Raw genomic sequence first — 19,528 nt, forward strand, 5'->3', positions numbered from 1 at the left:
ACTAGCTGAGTACCCGGCGTTGCCCGGTTTCTCCTTCCTACTCCTTGTTGGGGAGGAAAATAAACAAAGGAGGAAGCTTTTGACTTCATATCCCGTCCTCATATATTGTTGTCATATCCTGACCTCCTATCCCGTCATCATATCCCAACCTCCCATCCCGTCCTCCTATCCCATCCTCCTATCCCGTCCTCCTATCCTGTCCTCCTTTCCCGTCCTCATATCTCAGCCTCCTTTCCCGTCCTCCTTTCCCGACCTCCTTTCCCGTCCTCCTTTCCCGTCCTCCTATCCCGTCCTCCTATCCCGTCCTCCTATCCCGTGCTCCTATCCTGTGCTCCTATCCTGTCCATCTATCCCGTCCTCCTTTCCTGTCCTCCTTTCCCATCCTCCTATCCCGTCCTCCTTTCCCGTCCTCCTTTCCCGTCCTCATATCTCGACCTTCTTTCCCGTCCTCCTTTCCCTTCCTCCTTTTCCGTACTCCTATCCCGTCCTCCTGTCCAGTCCATCTATCCCGTCCTCCTATCCCATCCTCCTATCCCGACCTCCTATGCTGACCTCCTATCCCGTCCTCCTATGCCGACCTCCTATCCCGTCCTCCTATCCCGACCTCCTATCCCGTCCTCCTATCTCGACCTCCTATCCCGTCTTCCTATCACAACCTCCTATCCCGTCCTCCTATCCCGACCTCCTATCCCGACCTCCTATTTCGAGCTCCTATCTCGACCTCCTATCCAGATCTCCTATCCCGACCTCCTATCCCGACCTCCTATCCTGGTCCTCCTATCGTGTCCTCCTATCCCGTCCTCCTATCCCATCCTCCTATCCCAACCTCCTATCCCGTCCTCCTATCCCATCCTCCTATCCCGACCTCCTATGTCGACCTCCTATGTCGACCCGTAATATGTGTACCAGTTATTGAAATATCTCCAGCCATACGGAAGTTATGTGGGAACATACATTTACCATTGATTTGCATGGGACTTTAAACAAAAACCCCGACCCTTACAAATGGGGGGAGTTAAGGGTTAAATTAACTATCCTATATTTTAAGTGGACATATCAGTAACATGTGACCAAGTATTATCGAAATATCTCAAGCTGTTTGGAAGTTATGCAGTAACATATATTTCCCATAGAGTTGTATGGGACTTTAAACATAAACCCCGCCCCTGGCAAATGGGGGTGAGTAAGGGTTAAATCACCTATCCTATGTTTGTTGTTGACATATAAGTAACATGTGTGCCAAGTTTCATGTTAATATCTTTAGCCGTTTGAAAGTTTTTGTGGAACATACACACACACACGTTGAGTTTTATATATATACATATATATATATATAAATATATATATATATATATATATATATATATATATATATATATAGATTTATTAATTTATTTACTTATTTATTTTGTATATTTACTTATTTATCTATTATTTTTAATAATTTATTTTGCTAAAAATACAAAATAATTATGTTAGTTGAACGTAAATAATGAATCATAAAATTCGCTACAATGTTGTTGGGTGTGCTATGTTTTTTTTTTTTTTTTACATATGCTTAGGTATTGTGTCTTATTTTTAATCTTATAAAAATAAAATAACAGCAATAATGGTGCATGCTCCAGTATTAAAATGCTTGGGATCACTGAAACATCCATAGACAATGCATTCATTTTTTGGATACATCCTTGTGCATACTTGATGTGTGATTATCCACCAGAATTTCTGCATCCTTTTTCAATTATTAGGAAATTGCTAAATGAAAAGGATGTATTCCAGCTTCTTCATGTTCATTCCACTAACAGATTCTAGTACTATAAAACCAGAGAGTTCATGTTCATGCAATGTTTGTTTTTGCACATCTAAGATATGAGTTCTGCTTCTCCTATGATAGTCTATGTAAACAGGATATTAGCTTGAATTTCTACAAAACAGATAATGGTATTTCAAGCTACGACTTTCAATTTTTGGTAACTGCATTTTCTTTTTCTTTTCCTGCAGATACTTTGAATTACTTGTAAAAGAAATATTTCCAGCTACATCTCTTCTGCTCTAGAGTGAATACAATCCTTGTTCATTGGAATTGGTTGTGGGGGATCCCAGGCGTGGATATTTAGTAAGAATTTTCATTTCTTCTTTATTGTTCTTTTCTTACTGATGTAACAAATGTTTAGTTTCTTTATTTTATTTCTCAATATGAAAATGATACCAGTGGATTTAGACTCGTTGTATTTGTGCATCTACCTATGGCTTATGAATTGTAAGGTAAATATTTGAGTTTCTAAAGGTGAAAGCAAATATTAATGAGCCTAGTATTGGAGCACTCACAGCTTAAGGATTTATTCACACTGTGCAAGGAAATAGCATTTTGATCTCGCCTTTCTCAAAACAATGGCTGGGAAAGCAGTTGTATTTAGCAGAGATGATCCCCTATATTAGCACTAAACAGCTTTGAGGGGTACTCCGGTGGAAAACATATTTTTTTTTTAAATCAACTGGTGCCAGCAAGTTGAACAGATTTGTAAATTACTTCTATTTTAAAATCTTAATCCTTCCAGTACTTATCAGCTGCTATATGCTGCAGAGGAACTTCTTTTCAGTCTGACCACAGTGCTCTCTGCTGACACCTGCTGTTAAAATAGACATTATTAAATGGCCACTGTCATTTAGAAAAACTTTTGACATGTCCTAGCGGCATGTCAAATAGTTTGGATCGATGGTGGTCTGAGCGTTCAGACTTCCACCAGTCGGGAGAACGGGCTGGGAGAAGTTCATGCTCAGCATGTTCTGTCCCGACTCTGTGTCCCGTGATTGAGATACACTCGCAATGTAAGTCTATGGAGAGTGTCTCGATCATGTGACACAGGGAGAGGAGGGCACGGCAGTGCAGACATCTCCTGGCTCATTCTCCTGATGGGAGGAAGCCTGAACACTCAGACCCAAGCCAATTAAAACTTTTGTCATGTCACTAGGACAAAAGGTCAATATTTTTCCAAATGTCAGTGGCCATTTAAAACCTTTTAACCCCTTAAGGACTTAAGGGTTTTTCCATTTTTGCACTTTAGTTTTTTTCCTCCTTACTTAAAAAAAAAAAAAATCATAATTCTTTCAATTTTGCACCGAAAAATCCATATGATGGCTTATTTTTTGCGCCACCAATTCTACTTTGTAATAACATCAGTCATTTTATCCCAAAAAAAAATCATTGTGCGACAAAATTGAAGAAAAAAACGCCATTTTGTAACTTTTGGGGGCTTCCGTTTCTACACAGTACATTTTTCGGTAGGTCCATACAATTAAAATGATGTCCTACTTATGTAGATTTGATTTTGTCATACTTCTGAAAAAAATCATTACTACATGCAGGAAAATGTATACGTTTCAAATTGTCGTATTCTGACACCTATAACTTTTTTATTTTTCCGCGTATGGGGTGGTATGAGAGCTAATTTTTTGCGCCGTAATCTGAAGTTTTTAGCGCTACCATTTTTGAATTGATCGGACTTTTTATTATTTTTTTTCATATCATAAAAAGTGACCAAAAATATGCTACTTTGGATTTTTTTGGTGCGTACGCCATTAACCGTGTGGTTTAATTAATTAGATATTTTTTAAATTCGGACATTTCTGCATACGGCGATACCCCATATGTTTATTTTATTTTTATTTACACAGTTCTTTTTTCATGGGAAAAGGGGGGTGATTCAAACTTTTAATAGGGAAGGGGTTAAATGATCTTTATTAACTTGTTTTTCCACTTTTTTTTAGCACTGTTATAGCTCCCATAGCAGTCATTTGGCGATCGGACACCCGGAGGCAATGTAAGGGACCGTGGCGATCCCGAACAGCCCACTGAGCTAACCGGCAATGTTTTGCTTTCACTTTAGATGTGGTCCAATTAGCCAAGGGGCCTGGTCGTTGTTAGAGGCTGGGTCTGCGTTATAGAACGGGAGCGGACTCAGGATGTACAGGTACACCCTGAGTCCTTATGGGGTTAAGGCCTTTTAAGAGTAAATTACTCTGCAAGAAATCATTCACACAAATGGATCTTCTGTGTGTCACCATACTCCAATATCACTTTACACAAGGCCAACATTATGGTTGACAAATAGGCAGCAAATGAACAGCTCTTGTAGTTATTGTGTTGAAAGTTAAAAAATAGGTACGTGTAATATTGTGCCAAACTGTGATCACCAAATCAGAAGATATGCAAAGTTACAGATCTTGTAGGGTGTTAAGAGATGGTTGATACTTACCAAAAGCCAGGACATAAACTGGTGTCAGGGTTTTGGGTGCCCAAGAATGATAGATGTGTTTAGAGTGCAAAGGTTAGCCTATCTAGTCAAATCCAACAGAAGCTACTGTAACAAAAATTGCTTAAAGAAAAAAGAAAGATACCTGTGATAGAAAGGTGTCAGAGCATACAATACAGTGCAGCTTGTTGTGTGTAGGGTGGCACAGTACACAGTATTAGACATTAGGTTTTAATGTTATGGCTGATTCGTGTATGGATAAAAATAAGATATTGGAGAGTATCAAGAAGTGCCTGGGACGTGTTTGCTCAGGTTACACAGGCTTGATGCATTATAATACTACTCAACTAGCATTTTATTATGTGATTGTTTTGTTTATTACATTGTAAAGTGAAAATGGTAAAGAAGGACAATAAATCCCTGATTGCTTTCTGAAAGCTCCACACCGTATGCACTGAACAGCGCACAATAACAAAAATCAAGTGTGTGCATCGTTTCCATTAAAAAGAAACCAGTAAATCTGCTTTTCTTTGCTCTGGATTGTTAATTCACTGTATTATAACATATAACAAGGACTTTGTACAATGTCAATGATACCTTGAAGAGTTTGTTTCTGGAACAAGAAAAGGATGTATTTTGTATTCAAAAATGCAGAACTAATTCAAAGAAATAGTTGGGGCCTAACTCTAATGGGAGTCATATACACACACACACCCAAACATTCATAACCACGCAAAAGGTGTGTGTGTATACTGTCACCTTTTTTTTTACAGTGTGTGTACTGGCAACTGGTGTTGGGCGCGAATATTCGCATTTCAAATGTTTAGAATTCGCAAATATTGCGAATATATTTGCTATATATTCGAAATTGTGAATATTCACTTTTTTTCCACATATGCAGATATGTGAATATTTTTATATGTGCATATTCGCATATGTGAATATTCGAATATTACTTCTTTTCACTTGTGGGCCAATTAGAATGATGCAAATAGACTTGTCAGAGGTTATCAACAACATCCCTAGCAACCAATAGTAAAGTTGCCCACCCCCTCACTGTTTTCTTTCTCGAATATGCGAATATAACAAATACACGAAATTTGCGAATATAGGACGGGTATTCATCTATATATTTGTGAAATATCGCAAAAATTCGAATATGGACAATGCTGCTCATCACTACTGGCAACCACTTCCCCATGTATTTACATTAATTTTTGCAAAAACGGACACAAATTTTCATTGATTTTACAGGCAGATTTTTTAAAAATACATCTGAAAATACAATGGGTTTACATAAAAAAAATTGTGTTTCGCACCCAAATCAGATATTCAAAGGGTTTTACATGAAAATTATCCAAGGTTTACTCTAGTTACACCAGTTCTTCAAAAGTGGACGTGGCTAAGTAAATTTCATGTTTTACATGATATTTTTAAAGGGGTGAGAGTCCATTTTACATCCAAATGTTTTGCTAGTGTAGAAATCACTGGTTGTCGCTTTTTTTTTTTTGCTTCAATAATTGCATCAATTATTGAAAAATAAATAATTATTATTGGAAAATGTTTATAAAAAAAGTATACACTTTAAACGGCTATCTGGCAGCAGCTGAAGCAGTCTGCGTTGCCGAATAGCCGTTTATGCGGTGGCCCCAACATACAAAAGCATCGTATGTTGATGCTGCCTTCAACATGTGATGGCCTCTGAGAGGCAATCGTATGTTGAAATTATCGTATGTCGGGGACAACGTAGGTCAGGGGTTCACTGTATTCAGATAGGGAAACACTCGGACACTAGGATTGTTTTGAAAAACAGGAAATAGCATGTAAGTTGCCAGACACCACCTGCCAACAGGTCATTTCCTCATTACTTAAAGGAGTACTCTGGTAATTCACAACTTATCCCCTATGCACAGCATAGGGAATAAGTGTCTGCTCGAGGGGTGTGTTACTACTGGGCCCCCTCCATGATCTCCTGCCTTGTGCCCTGGCTCTCTCTATGCACTGAGGGAGAACTGAAGAAAGCGGTGGTAGACATGTCCCCACAATGCATCTCTATAGGAGAGCATGCAATACACGAACACTGTATCTCTGACTCGCCTGTAGAGATGAATGGAGGGGGCATGTCGGCCATTTCTTTGTGGTGCTCGTTAAGTGCATATGGAGAGCCGAAGCACCAGACAGGAGATCAGACAATTATTCCCTATCCTGTTGATAGGCGATACTTTGTTTAATACCAGAGTACCCTTTAAACTTGGAATTTATTCTGTTGCTGTGTTAGGATTTCCAGCACATTGAGTGCTGGATTGATACATTTTATTTTAGGGGAGCATTGTGCTAATGTAATGGGAAGTATGTAAATTGCAATACATTTTATCATGTATTTCTGACATACTGACGTGTCTAAAAGTACGTTGGTGTTGGTGTATATAAGTTACATATCATAGACATTGAAGACAATCCCTTATGTAAACAGCGTCAGTTCTGACTAAAACGTAATAGGCAAAAATGCAGCTGCTGTTTTTTGTGACTGTATTTTTACGGATTTATGCCAACAATGTGCACGTAAAATAAAATATGCCCCTCAATTTTACACTGAACATAACCTTAGAACCAAGGAAAGTAATTGTTATTAGAAAAGTCTGAAACATTGTATGGCTGAATATATTTATATAAAACTGGTAGATAGAAATATTCTAACATTATAAAATTTAAAAAGGATAAAATTATGCTAGACACACACAGTATACAGTATATATGAAATATTTATACACCTATCAGCTAAAGTGTTTCCTTAGCAACAGTCAGACTACTCTGTCCGAATATTAACCAAATTTTTAATAAAATGGTCATATGCATGTTCAGTGTTTATTTGATGGAGGGTAGAATCCTACCTAAGTCTATGACACGTACGTTAATAAACATCATGGAAAGAGAAATAGGCATATTGGATTCTAGAAGAGTCTAACAATACTTTATACCCATTCCCCACATTAAAATAGGCAGAACCTACTGTACAGTAGCATGCATGCTTATGATGGAGTTTGCCCAAATTCTCCTGTTCCCCTTGTACCTTAAAACACAGTTTTTCTAAATAGCAGATCTACAGTACATTCTGATCACAGATGAGTGAAACTGTGAAACATACCTTCCTCTGTGTTTTACTGACGGGCACATTTTTTATTAAAATGTTTAATAGAAAACAAATATATCTTTGGAATAGGAAATTTGTCAGACATGTTTTTCACCCAACTTAATTTATTCATCTCTCAATCTGCTAAATATTCATAATACTTGATAAAAGCCATATGCTACTATAACAGCCATTTTTTCTGTACCATAGAGAAGTCTTCGAAACCAATAATCGATAAAGCAAATGAAGTTCAGTAATACAGCATACACATTTGTTTTAAATTCCACCAGTGTAATTTACTGGATTACAGGTGTTTTACCAGTGAAATGTGTTGGCATTGTACTAATGCAAGCATTAAATTCCCTATAGCACTGTAAGTTGAGTTTAGTTTTTAACTGTAATGTACAGTATATATTGTGAGGGTGACCCTTGTGCTGCCAAAATGTTTTTGACCCATTAAGCTATAAAAATTTCTATTTTAGATGTTGTGTGCTTTTTGGCATGAAGGTGTCAGCAAACGATACTTTAAGGGATCAGTCTAACTAATTATTTTATTTATATGTACAAATCATGAAAAAGTAACAATTTTGCTGTTTACATGCATTGATGCATTGAAAATGAACAAGTAGAGAGTTGTTATCCTCTTTCTGGTTGCTAGTAGTTGACACATAATACTACTGCTCATACTATTGCCGCAGCAATGTCCCACCTTGGCTGGGGATGAGCTGAGCTGCAGTGTGAGTAATTGAGCCTTTGCACCAGAAAGAAGACCAGTGCCTGGGCTTAATATGTCATACTGCTACTCAGCCTATCGCTGGCTGAGGTGGGACATTATTAAGGACATTATTTAGCTGAGCCCCAGTGTGACACATCGACCATTGGCAACCAAGAAGAGGACCACAACGAAGGACGGGAGCATCGATACACAGGCACTCAGGGAGTCCAGTTTTTTGCTTTGAGGTTTAAAATTGTTTTATACACCTGGAGTACCCTCTTAAGGTTTTTAAACTCTCATGAAACCAATTCAACACATTATGAGGACCTGCTATCAGAACATGGTAAATGCTTTATTACATAACAATCATTGTGTGCCCATGCGAATACAAACACAGTGTATACAGGTAGTGAACGAGTTTCATTAAATCAAGTTTCGTAATTCCTCAATAGGCAATAGAAGAATCACAATTTGTCAGACACATCATACTGTCTTGCAGTCTACCCACAACATCAGATTGATAGTGTAGCTGAGGGGGGAAAATAAATGATATTATAATTATTTTTTGTCAACTGTTTTTAAATGCCATAAATAGTCTTTTAGGACTATATGAGCTTGATTCTCTTTTTAGTTGTAAGATGGTGTCTCCATGGATAGGATTTGTTTTTCCAGAATAAAGCACAGATGTTTGATTGGATTGAAATCTGGGGAAATTGGAGGCCAAGTCAATAATTTTAACTATTTATTATGTCCCTCAAACCATTCCCTAACAGTGTGCGGTGTAATGTGTTAGGGTGCATTACCTTTCTTAAAGAGGCCGCTTTCATTAGAGAATACCTTTGCCATGAAGGGGTATACTTTGTCTGCAATAGAGTTTAGGCAGGTGGTATATGTCAATGTAGCATTCACACAAATGCCAGGACCCAATGCTTCCCAGCAGAACATTGCCCAGAGCACCCCCCTGCCACCTCTGACTTTCCTTCTTCTTGTACTGCATCCTGATATCATCTTTTTCTCAGGTAAGTAATGCAGACACATGGTCATACATCCAAAATGTAATCGTCTGACCTGTTCACCTTCTTCCATTGCCCCATGGTCTAGTTCTAATGCTCACGTGAGGTGGCCCAGTGCATAGCTATCCTGGGGGATTGGACCACTTTTGGTAGGTACCAACCAATGCACGATGAAAACACCCTACCAGATCTTCTGTACTATGATCCAGTCATCCAACCATTTCCATTTTGCCTTTGTCAAAGTCATTTCGACCCTTTATGCTCACCCTTTTTATTTGTTTACTGTTCACTTGCCAGGTGCTGTTGTACTTAGAATGTTGTGTACTTCACCTAATAGTTGTAATTGCTCATTGACCCAGATATATACACACAAATACAAAATGTTTGCTTACTTGTGTTTCGTACTTTTAAATGAGCAAAGACAACATTTTAAAGTAGGTCTTCATATAAGCCTTTTTCAGGGATATTAAAGTACACTTTCTTGTTTCATACTGCCAGATGAAATATTCATACCTGGGTATGGATCTCACGGTGCTGCTCAGACATGGCCTGGATGCAAATATAATTAAGTACTCTTATTTATCCATTCCGTTTAAATACGTTAGGCAAAAGTCATATAAGACTTATATTTCAGGACATCTGAACCTCAGACAGGATTTCTTTAAAAACTACCCTTCTAAATCATCTTAAACATTAACTATATGCTGACCCCCTTATTTCTTTGTAATGTTATTTTTATTGATTTTCTTTTTCCTTTTCCATATATTCACTTTTGTTTTTTCCTTCTCACCTTCTAATAGCAATAGTGATTTTCAATGTTCCACCTACAGACTTATGGAAGCCTTGTCTTTTTGCACCGATAATTGTACTGTGTAAAGACATTGCTCATTTTCACCACAAGAATTATGGTAAAATGAAAAAATATTTGTAGGGCAACATTGAAAAAAACTCAAATTTGCTCATTTGGGGGTTTCTGTTTCTATGCAGATCCTTTTTTGGTAAAAATTATACATTATCCTTATTTTGTAGGTACATACGATTAAAACAACACCATGATTATATTGGTTTTGTGTTACTTTACTAGTTTTAAAAAATTATAAATCTTTGTCCAAAAATTAGTATGCTTAAAATTGTCCTCTTCATCCCTATAACACTTTTATTTTTCTGTATACAGGCCTGTATGAGGGCTCATTTTGCACCATGATAATTCTGTTTTTTTGGGACCTTTTGATCACTTATTAATAATTATTTCTGCAATGTGAAGTGACCAAAAATCAGCAATTATTGACTTAAGTATTTTTTTTATGTTCATGCCTTTGACCATATGGTTTCATAAATGTCACATTTCTTTTCAATTCAGTTTTACTGAAAATTAAACATGTGATATCACATAATCATAAAGTTTAAATGACATTTTAAGAATATGGGAACATAAGGAAAAATGTCAAAGGTACAAGTAATTTGACAGACCTGACATATCAATGTTGCAAAGGGGTTAGTTGTTCATTTGGGATATAATTATACATTTCAGACCTATAACACTGCACACACTGATCTTCATCATTGATCACTGGTTTCTCATAGGAAACCAGTGATCGACGATTCTGCCGCATGACTGCTTATGCCTGGATCTCAGGCACTGAGCAGTCATTCGGCGATCGGACAATGAGGAGGCAGGTAAGGGCCCTCCCGCTGTCCTGTAAGCTGTTCGGGATGCAGCGATTTCGCCGCGGCTATCCCGAACAGCCCACTGAGTTAACCGGCAACTTTCGCTTTCGGTTTTAGCCGCGCGGCTCAACTATGAGCGCGCGGTTAAAGGGTTAATAGCGCGCGGCTCCGCGATCGGCGCTGCGCGCTATTAGAGGCGGGTCCCGGCTTCACTATGACGCCGGGCCCGCCATGAAATGATGCGGGGTTACCGTGTAACCCCGCGTTATATCAGGAGAGCAGGACCAAGGACGTACCGGTACGTCCTTGGTCCTTAAGGGGTTAAGAAACCTATCATATCTGTGTTCTTGTTTAGCTATGACTTCATCAAATATAAGATTGTAGAAAATGATTTCTGATATGGAAGGGAATGATTTCTGATATGGAAGGGAATAAATGTAACATTTCATTAAAAAATGTCCACATGTGGCAATACCAAATATATTTATGTTCATTTTTGTTTCCATTATTTTATATGAAAAAATGGAAGTGATTAAAACTTTTAATAGGAAAGGGGCTTATTCACATTTGTTACTATTTTTGGACATTATATGCAATTATTTAATTGCATACACTGAACAATGCTGTGTCATAGCACATCACTGACCAGTATTATCCGTACTCCATTATTACAGGCCACTGTCTGCAGTACTGTAGGACTGATCGGATGTCCGTCCTCTAAGCTAATCGTCAATTTTGCTGTGGTGGTTCTGATCAGCTCCATGAGCTAGAGGTCAATACTTTTTTCCATTTTTGATGTTGCAATCAACTTTGATCATGGCACCTAAAGAGTTAAAGCCAGAAACCAACCCCATGGTCAATGTCCGCCATTAGCCTTTGGTGCTGGCTGCTGATAGCAACCGGGACCCTCTGGGTATGCAGCGCGCTCAGATCCTGAGCTGTCTTCATACAATGGGAGAGGACTTAGACATACTGTATATATAGCAAACACAGTATTACAGTGTTACAGATCTGTACAGAATGTTTCTCTTCTGACAGCAATATTTCATTTTCTACCGGATATCATTACTTCTTATTATTAACAACCATTTAATAATAATTTATTGATCTAACATTTTGCAGCACTTTATACTTTAGAGAGTAAATGTACAATAAAAAGTAGTCATTGCAGATTGACAAGTATGTTAACAATTAAACAAGGAATATTCAAATGGAGTAAGTATAGAACAAACTATTTATAAGAAAATGTGTGTCGTGTTTCCAGGTCGGTCTGACCTCTTCATCAGGTACATGTATACCAGACTGACCTGGAAACGCTTTGCATGTTTGCTAATAAACATTATGTCCTATACTTCATTAGAATATTTCTGTATCCAGATCAGGGTTTTCATATTCTCCATTCAGTGGGAGTGTGGAGAGGAGACTAACTGTATCTACAGGAGGAGCTGTGTTTGAATCAGCCACTAGTGATTTTCCTTGACAAGCTCTTATCAGTGTTGTGCCTGACCTGCACAGCTGTGGTATGCAGAATTTACCAACAGGGCGCTCTAGTTTTGTTGAATCAGATTATCATGAAGCACTCTAAAACTTAAACGGGTACTCCGGTGGAAAACTTTTTTTTTTTTTTTTTTAAATCAACTGGTGCCAGAAAGTTAAACAGATTTGTAAATTAAGTCTCAATGAAGAAAAGCTCGGCACCACTGAATAATGTCCACTAGATGGGTAACCGGTGAGGGCCTAGTAATTCCCTTTGCAACTGTTGGAGGTACATAGGTGGTGCTTCCACGCTTAAAGAAACAGCATTCCATAAATCCACACAAGAAGAAGAAAGCAGAGCACTCACCAGTGACATTTCTTGCTAGCAGCTTTTATTTCGGCATGTAGTTTACATCAACCGAGTACACATCAGGAAAATCACAGACAGGGGAGTGCAGACGTGAGACGCAGGGGTAACCTCCAGGTGACGGGCAGTTGCGCGACGAAGCGCTTCTCCAGACCAGGAATCTGGTCTTCTATCAAAAATTCTTAATCCTCCCAATACTTATTAGCGGATGTATACTACAGAGGAAATTCAGTTCTTTTGGGATTTCTTTTCTGTCAGGACCACAGTGATCTCTCCTCCAGCTCTGTCCATTTTAGGAACTGTCCAGAGCAGCATATGTTTGCTATGGGGATTTTTCTTGCTCTGGACAGTTCCTGACATGGACAGAGTTGTCAGCAGAGAGCACTGTGATCTTGACGGAAAAGAAATAAAAAAAAATAAAAGAATTTCCTCTGTAGTATACAGCAGCTGATAAGTACTGGAAGGATTAAGATTTTTAATAGAAGTAATTTATAAATCTGTTTAACTTTCTGGCACCAGTTGATTTAAAATAAAAAAAAATTCCAGTGGAGTGCCCCTTGAAAGATCCAGCACAGCTTTATTCAATTACTGGTGGAAACCTGGTGGAAACCTCTCCTGGTCTCTGAGAGAGCAGGAGAGTGTTCTACAAGTAACTGCATATAAGGGAAGCTGTATACTGTCTGCCAGTCACTATTTGTTATCAGATGTTGGGAGTTGATATCTATCCCACTGGTTAATGCAGCATCTATATTTCATCACACATCCACTCAATATTTTATCACACATCCACCTAAGCACATTTACACTCACAAAACCTCTGCACTCTTTCACTACTGGTAGGGGCTTTAAAAGGTTTCCTGAAATTGATACTTTGGCATTACTAATGCCTTAAAGGGGCACTCTGCCCCCAGACATCTTATCCCCTATCCAAAGCAGCAGGACCACCGCGATCTTGACTGCGGCACCCCAGACATCCAGTGCACAGAGAAAATCTTGATCAATGCCGGATGACTGGCGATGCGGGCCAGAGGCTCGTGACATCACGTTCATGCCCACTCGTGATGTCACGGCCAATGCGCCCTCAATGCAAGTCTATGGAAGGGGACATGATGGCCATACTGCCCCCTCCCATAGACTAGCATTGAGGGGGCATGGCCGTGACATCACGAGCCTCGGCGCTGAACCCAATGCTCTAAACGAATGCCTGTTGTAGCACAGAAATTGCGGGGGTCACCAGCGGCGGGACCCCAGCAATCAGACATCATTCTCATATCCTTTGGATAGAGGATAAGATGTCTAGGGGCAGAGTACCCCTTTAAGAAGTGCAAACATGGTAGCATCTGAACCCATTTGTTAGAGAAAAATGCCACCTACCAATATATTTTTTAATTTTACAGTTTGATTAAACTTTACTGTATGTGTTTCTTTATATTCTATCCATTGTATGACCTTAGGCATTTTATTTCTGTTCATGTACTATATACCTGAACCCAACTCACCCCCCAAAAAAGTTAAAACATGAACTATTGTGAAAACATTTTGGTAAAGGGAATGTCATAAAATGAGTAGTCACATTGAAAACACGCTATAAGTAATGTATCGGTCCCCATTTGTTCAAATGCAGCAGTTCAGTGTAGCATGGAGTCACTTGGGATGAGAAAGAATATCTAAAGCTAGACATTGAAGTCTATATATTTCTGCAGACTTAATTAGTTCAAACTGTGGCCAGTGGCCAGTAAGTGGTCTTAAAATTCAAGTCATGTCTTGTGAATTATGATCGATATTTACACTTGGAAGAAGATCTAATATAAACCAATAATTCTCTGCCAGCAATTGGGAGAGAAGAGATTAAGATAAACGGCTTCTACAATGAAGAACAAAAGCATTCATATTTCATCCCATAGATATATTCAAATATGCAGCAGAATAACCACTTCGAGTACATCATATGGCAGTTCTTTATATTGGAATGGAAATAAAAGTGAAGGCAGCTTCAGCTCTTCTTGTTGCAGGTAGTTTGGGGGGCTAAAAAGACATTATTTCATGCATTGCAATACACATGAGCAGCTCTCTGTGATGTCAAATAGAAAATAAAATTGGAGCAGGGGAGATGATCTGTCTGTAACACACAAAACAGTTTTCGGTATTGTGCTTTATGTCTATGTTGCCTGTGAAATAAGCTTTGCTAATTGCAGTTTTATGCTTTTGTCTAGAAATGACTGGCTTTGGACAATCAATACTTTTATTTACAGAAACTACTTTTATATTTGTTTTGTAACTGCTTTGTTACCTTAGAAACGGAGAAAACATCACAGTGTATTGTTCAGTAACCTAGATAATAAAGGTTAAAAGCAATGATACGGCTATACATGTCAGCATATAATTTAAGGTAATTCTAAGTGTAATAATCAGTACTCAAAAAACATGTTCTGAGCAGGAAAATTTTGTATCCATTTATTTGGAGGTATTTTAGGTGAAAATCTGAACTGTAAGTATTGTGGCATCAGCCACCAGAGGATTATAGTTTGTACACCATAGGCTGTGTACTGCAAAAAAGAAGGGGTTAAATATATTAACATAATAAACTGATACCTGGAAAAAACTCATTGTGACCATGAGGGCCACACAGAGAATGATGGGAAACACTACAGAAAAGGGGCTATTTTTCCTTGTAACCCAGAAGTGTGATTGTGAGTGGTTGTCTCATAGAGGTTTACTGTAGTTTTATTCAGGTGCCATATAGGTACAGTCATGGCTGTAAATGTTGGCACCCCTGAAATTTTTTAAGAAAATGAAGTATTTCTCACAGAAAAGGATTGCAGTAACACATGTTTTGCTATACACATGTTTATTCCCTTTGTGTGTATTGGAACTAAACCAAAAAAAGGGAGGGAAAAAAAGCAAATTGGACATAATGTCACACCAAACTCCAAAAATGGGCTGGACAAAATTATTGGCACCCTTAACTTAATATTTGGTTGCACACCGTTTGGAAAAAATAACTGAAATCAGTTGTTTCCCATAACTATCAATAAGCTTCTTACACCTCTCAGCCGGAATGTTGGACCACTCTTCCTTTGCAAACTGCTCCAGGTCTCTCTTATTGGAAGGGTGCCTTTTCCCAACAGCAATTTTAAGATCTCTCCACAGGTGTTCAATGGTATTTAGATCTGGACTCATTGTTTGCCACTTCAGAACTCTTCAGCGCTTTGTTGCCAATTATTTATGGGTGCTTTTTGATGTATCTGATCTTTTAATCACTTCTACCCCTACTAAATTAGTGTGCAGTACATTTAATAAGCCTACAGTGGAAAATAGCTTCATGCTATTTTCAAGTTGCCACCTACCTCGATGGCTCCTTAACCCCTTAACGGCGAAGGACCTAAATGTACCTCCTGGTGAGGTGGTACTTTACGTACCAGGACGTACATTTACGTCCTAAGCATAACTGCGGGCATCGGAGCGATCGGATGTTGATCGCAGCCAGGGACCCGCTGATAATGGCAGACACCCCTCAGATGCCGTGATCAATACAGATCACGGCATCTGCAGCATCACGGTCACTAAAATGGATGATCGGATCACCTGCAGCGCTGCCGCGGCGATCCGATCATCCAGCATGGCAAACAGAGGTCCCCTCACCTTGCTCTGCTGCCTTCCGGGTGTCTTTGCTCTGATCTGTCTTCCCGCAGACCAGAGCAGAAGATGACCGATAACCCTGATCAGTGCTGTGTCCTATACATAGCACTGAACAGGATTAGCAATCGAATGATTGCTATAAATAGTCCCCTATGGGGACTATAAAAGTGTAAAAATGAAAGCAAAAGAAAGTAAAAAAATAAAGTAAAAACAAATGTGAAAAAACCCTCCCCCAATAAAAACGTAAATTGTCCCATTTTCCCTATTTCACCCCCAAAAAGTGTTAAAAAAAATATTTTATATGCATATTTGATATCGCCACGTGCGTAAATATCTGAACTATTAAAATAAAATGTTAATGATACCGTATGGTGAAGGGCGTGAACGTAAAAAAAATGTCCAAAATAGCTGCTTTTTTTTATAACATTTTATTCCAAAAAAAAATTATAAAACATGTATTAAAAGTTTTATATAAGCAAATATGGTATCAATAAAAAGTACAGATCACAGCACAAAAAATGAGCCCTCATACTGCCACTTATTAGGAAAAATGAAAAAGTTATAGGTCTTCAAAATAGGGGGATTTTAAACTTACTAATTTGGTTAAAAAGTTTGTGATTTTTTTTAAGCGCAACAGTAATGGAGAAGTATGTTATCATGATTTTAATTGTATTGACCCAAAGAATAAAGAACACATGTCACTTTTACCATAAATTGTACAGCGTGAAAACGAAACCTTCCAAAATTAGCAAAATTGCGTTTTTCTTTTTAATTTCCCCACACAAATAGTATTTTTTTGGTTGCGCCATACATTTTATGGTAAAGTGAGTGATGGCATTACAACAGACAACTGATCGCGCAAAAAACAAGCCCTCATACTAGTCTGTGGATGAAAATATAAAAGAGCTATGCTTTGTTGAAGGCAAGGAGGAAAAAACTAAAACGTAAAAATAAAATTGTCTGCATCCTTGAGGCCCAAAAGGTGTTAAATTCCCTACCAGCCAATATAGATGGCTAAAAAGAAATTGCACACAAGACGAACAATATAAAAAAGATGCACATCATCCCCCCTTCATCATCACCGCCTGTCATCACCCCCCCTTGATCATCACCGCCTGTCATCATCCCCTTGTCATCATCCCACACCCCCCCTTCATCATCCCCTTGTCATCATCCCACCCCCCCTTCATCATCACACCCCCTCCTTCATCATCTCCTTGTCATCATCCCACCCCCCCTTCATCATCCCCTTGTCATCATCCCACACCCCCTTCATCATCCCTTGTCATCATCCCACACACCCCTTCATCATCCCTTGTCATCATCCCACCCCCCCCTTCATCATCCTCTTTTCATCATCCCACATCCCCCCCTTCATCATCCCCTTGTCATCATCCCCACCCCCTTCATCATCCCCTTGTCATCATCACCACATGTCATAAGCCCCCCCCCCCACCTTCATCATCACCGCTTGTCAATGTCTGATACAGTGGTCTTCAACCTGCGGACCTCCAGATGTTTCAAAACTACAACTCCCAGCAAGCCCGGGCAGCCATCGGCTGTCCGGGCTTGCTGGGAGTTGTAGTTTTGAAACCTCTGGAGGTCCGCAGATTGAAGACCACTGCGGCCTTCGACATCATCCAGCCCCCCCCCCCTCTCACCCCCTTTAGTTTTGTACTCACCTCCGCTCGGCGGGACATTAGGGTGCGCTGGTCCGGTGCTGCAGGACTGTCCGGTGGGGAGGTCGTCCGGTGGGATAGTGGTTCCGGGCTGCCTTCTTCACCGTGGGGCCTCTTCTCCACGCTTCGGGCCCGGAATAGAGGCGTTGCCTTGACGACGACGCAGAGGGACGTTGGTAACGAACATCCCTCTGCGTCGTCGTCAAGGCAAAGTGACTATTCCGGGGTCGGGCCCGAAGCACGGAGAAGAGGCCCCCCGGTGAAGATGGCAGCCCGGAACCACTATCCCACCGGACGACCTCCCCACCGGACAGTCCTGCAGCACCGGACCTGCGCACCCTAACGTCACGCCGTGCGGAGGTGAGTACAAAACTAAAGGGGGTGAGAGGGGGGGGTCTGGATGATGTCGAAGGCCGCAGTGGTTTTCAACCTGATGGCTGCCCGGGCTTGCTGGGAGTTGTAGTTTTGAAACATCTGGAGGTCCGCAGGTTGAAGACCACTGTTCACGCGAGTATAAGCCGAGGGGGGTGTTTTCAGCACGAAAAATCGTGTTGAAAAACTCGGCTTATACTCGAGTATATATGGTAACATAAAAAAAGCAACAACAAACACCTTTTATCAGCTCAGTTTTACACGCACCATAACTCGGACCCATCTGAACTCAAGTTCGCAGCTATGCAGTCAATTAAGAAAAATTGGAGAGGAGGCAACTATCTATCACAAATGTCCAGAGCAAAGGCTAGAAAAATATAAGAATTCAGCAGCCTCGAACCCAGAGGACTGAATGCCAAACTAGAATTATTTGGTTTCATATAAAATGAGCTCTCTTAACGAAACCTGTTTCACATTTTAAATTTTTCTATACTTTTTATATTTTTTTATATGTTTTTATTTTTTATAAATGTTTTATATATTTTTATAAACTTTTAGTACATATATATTTTTAACATTTTTCAAAACCTTTGTAGTATTTTTAACATTCTTCATATTTTTAATATTTCAAATTTATCATTCTTGCATCACTTTCCACTGAACACATTCATTAATTCCTGTCAGATAACACAGCAATCACTTTATATTTTTTCTTTTCTTTTCTACTATATATTTTTTTTATATTTATTTTCTCAGACTATATATCCTAATATATTTTCGACTGTGACAAATTAAGATTCCGTTCTTCTTTACGCTATCCCTCTTTTTTTCTTCTTTTTCTCAATTTTTCTTGTATACTATAGTTCACTATGTTGTCCATGTTTTGTCCAGTGATAGTGTTTACCAGGTGAGACAGACTCTGTAGAAATCCTATCCAGAGTTTACTTATCACCTAGATGATGTAACTTCTGGACATGTTACAAAACACTGTAATTGGACATGTTATAAAACTCTGCAATTCCCGGTCATTCACTCTCACTGCTATCAAAAAAGGGGATATGGCTCCCCGAAACGCGTCTAGCCCGAGAAGTCACCTACCACTGTGGACATACGGAAGGACTTATACCCTAGGAGCCTCTGATTAGAGAAACACGCTTCATCAGGAACTCTTTCTGCTCCGCTGGCCAGCTGCAGCTAGGACGACTGCATCCAGCCC

The 19,528-nt window shown here is 39.3% G+C and overlaps 1 protein-coding gene across 8 annotated transcripts in view; it reads left to right on the forward strand.

Annotated features, from left to right (window-relative positions):
- Nucleotides 1-19,528, forward strand: part of TENM2 (teneurin transmembrane protein 2) — a 2,592,228-nt gene that overhangs the window by 322,508 nt on the left and 2,250,192 nt on the right. For all 8 annotated transcript variants that reach the window (XM_056575104.1, XM_056575105.1, XM_056575107.1 and 5 more), the window contains exon 2: nt 2,002-2,116. The gene's annotated coding sequence lies outside the window, so the exon portion shown is untranslated. The remainder of the gene's footprint in view (nt 1-2,001; nt 2,117-19,528) is intronic.

Source organism: Hyla sarda, chromosome 4 (genome assembly GCF_029499605.1).
Source record: "Hyla sarda isolate aHylSar1 chromosome 4, aHylSar1.hap1, whole genome shotgun sequence".
Lineage (NCBI taxonomy): Eukaryota > Metazoa > Chordata > Amphibia > Anura > Hylidae > Hyla > Hyla sarda.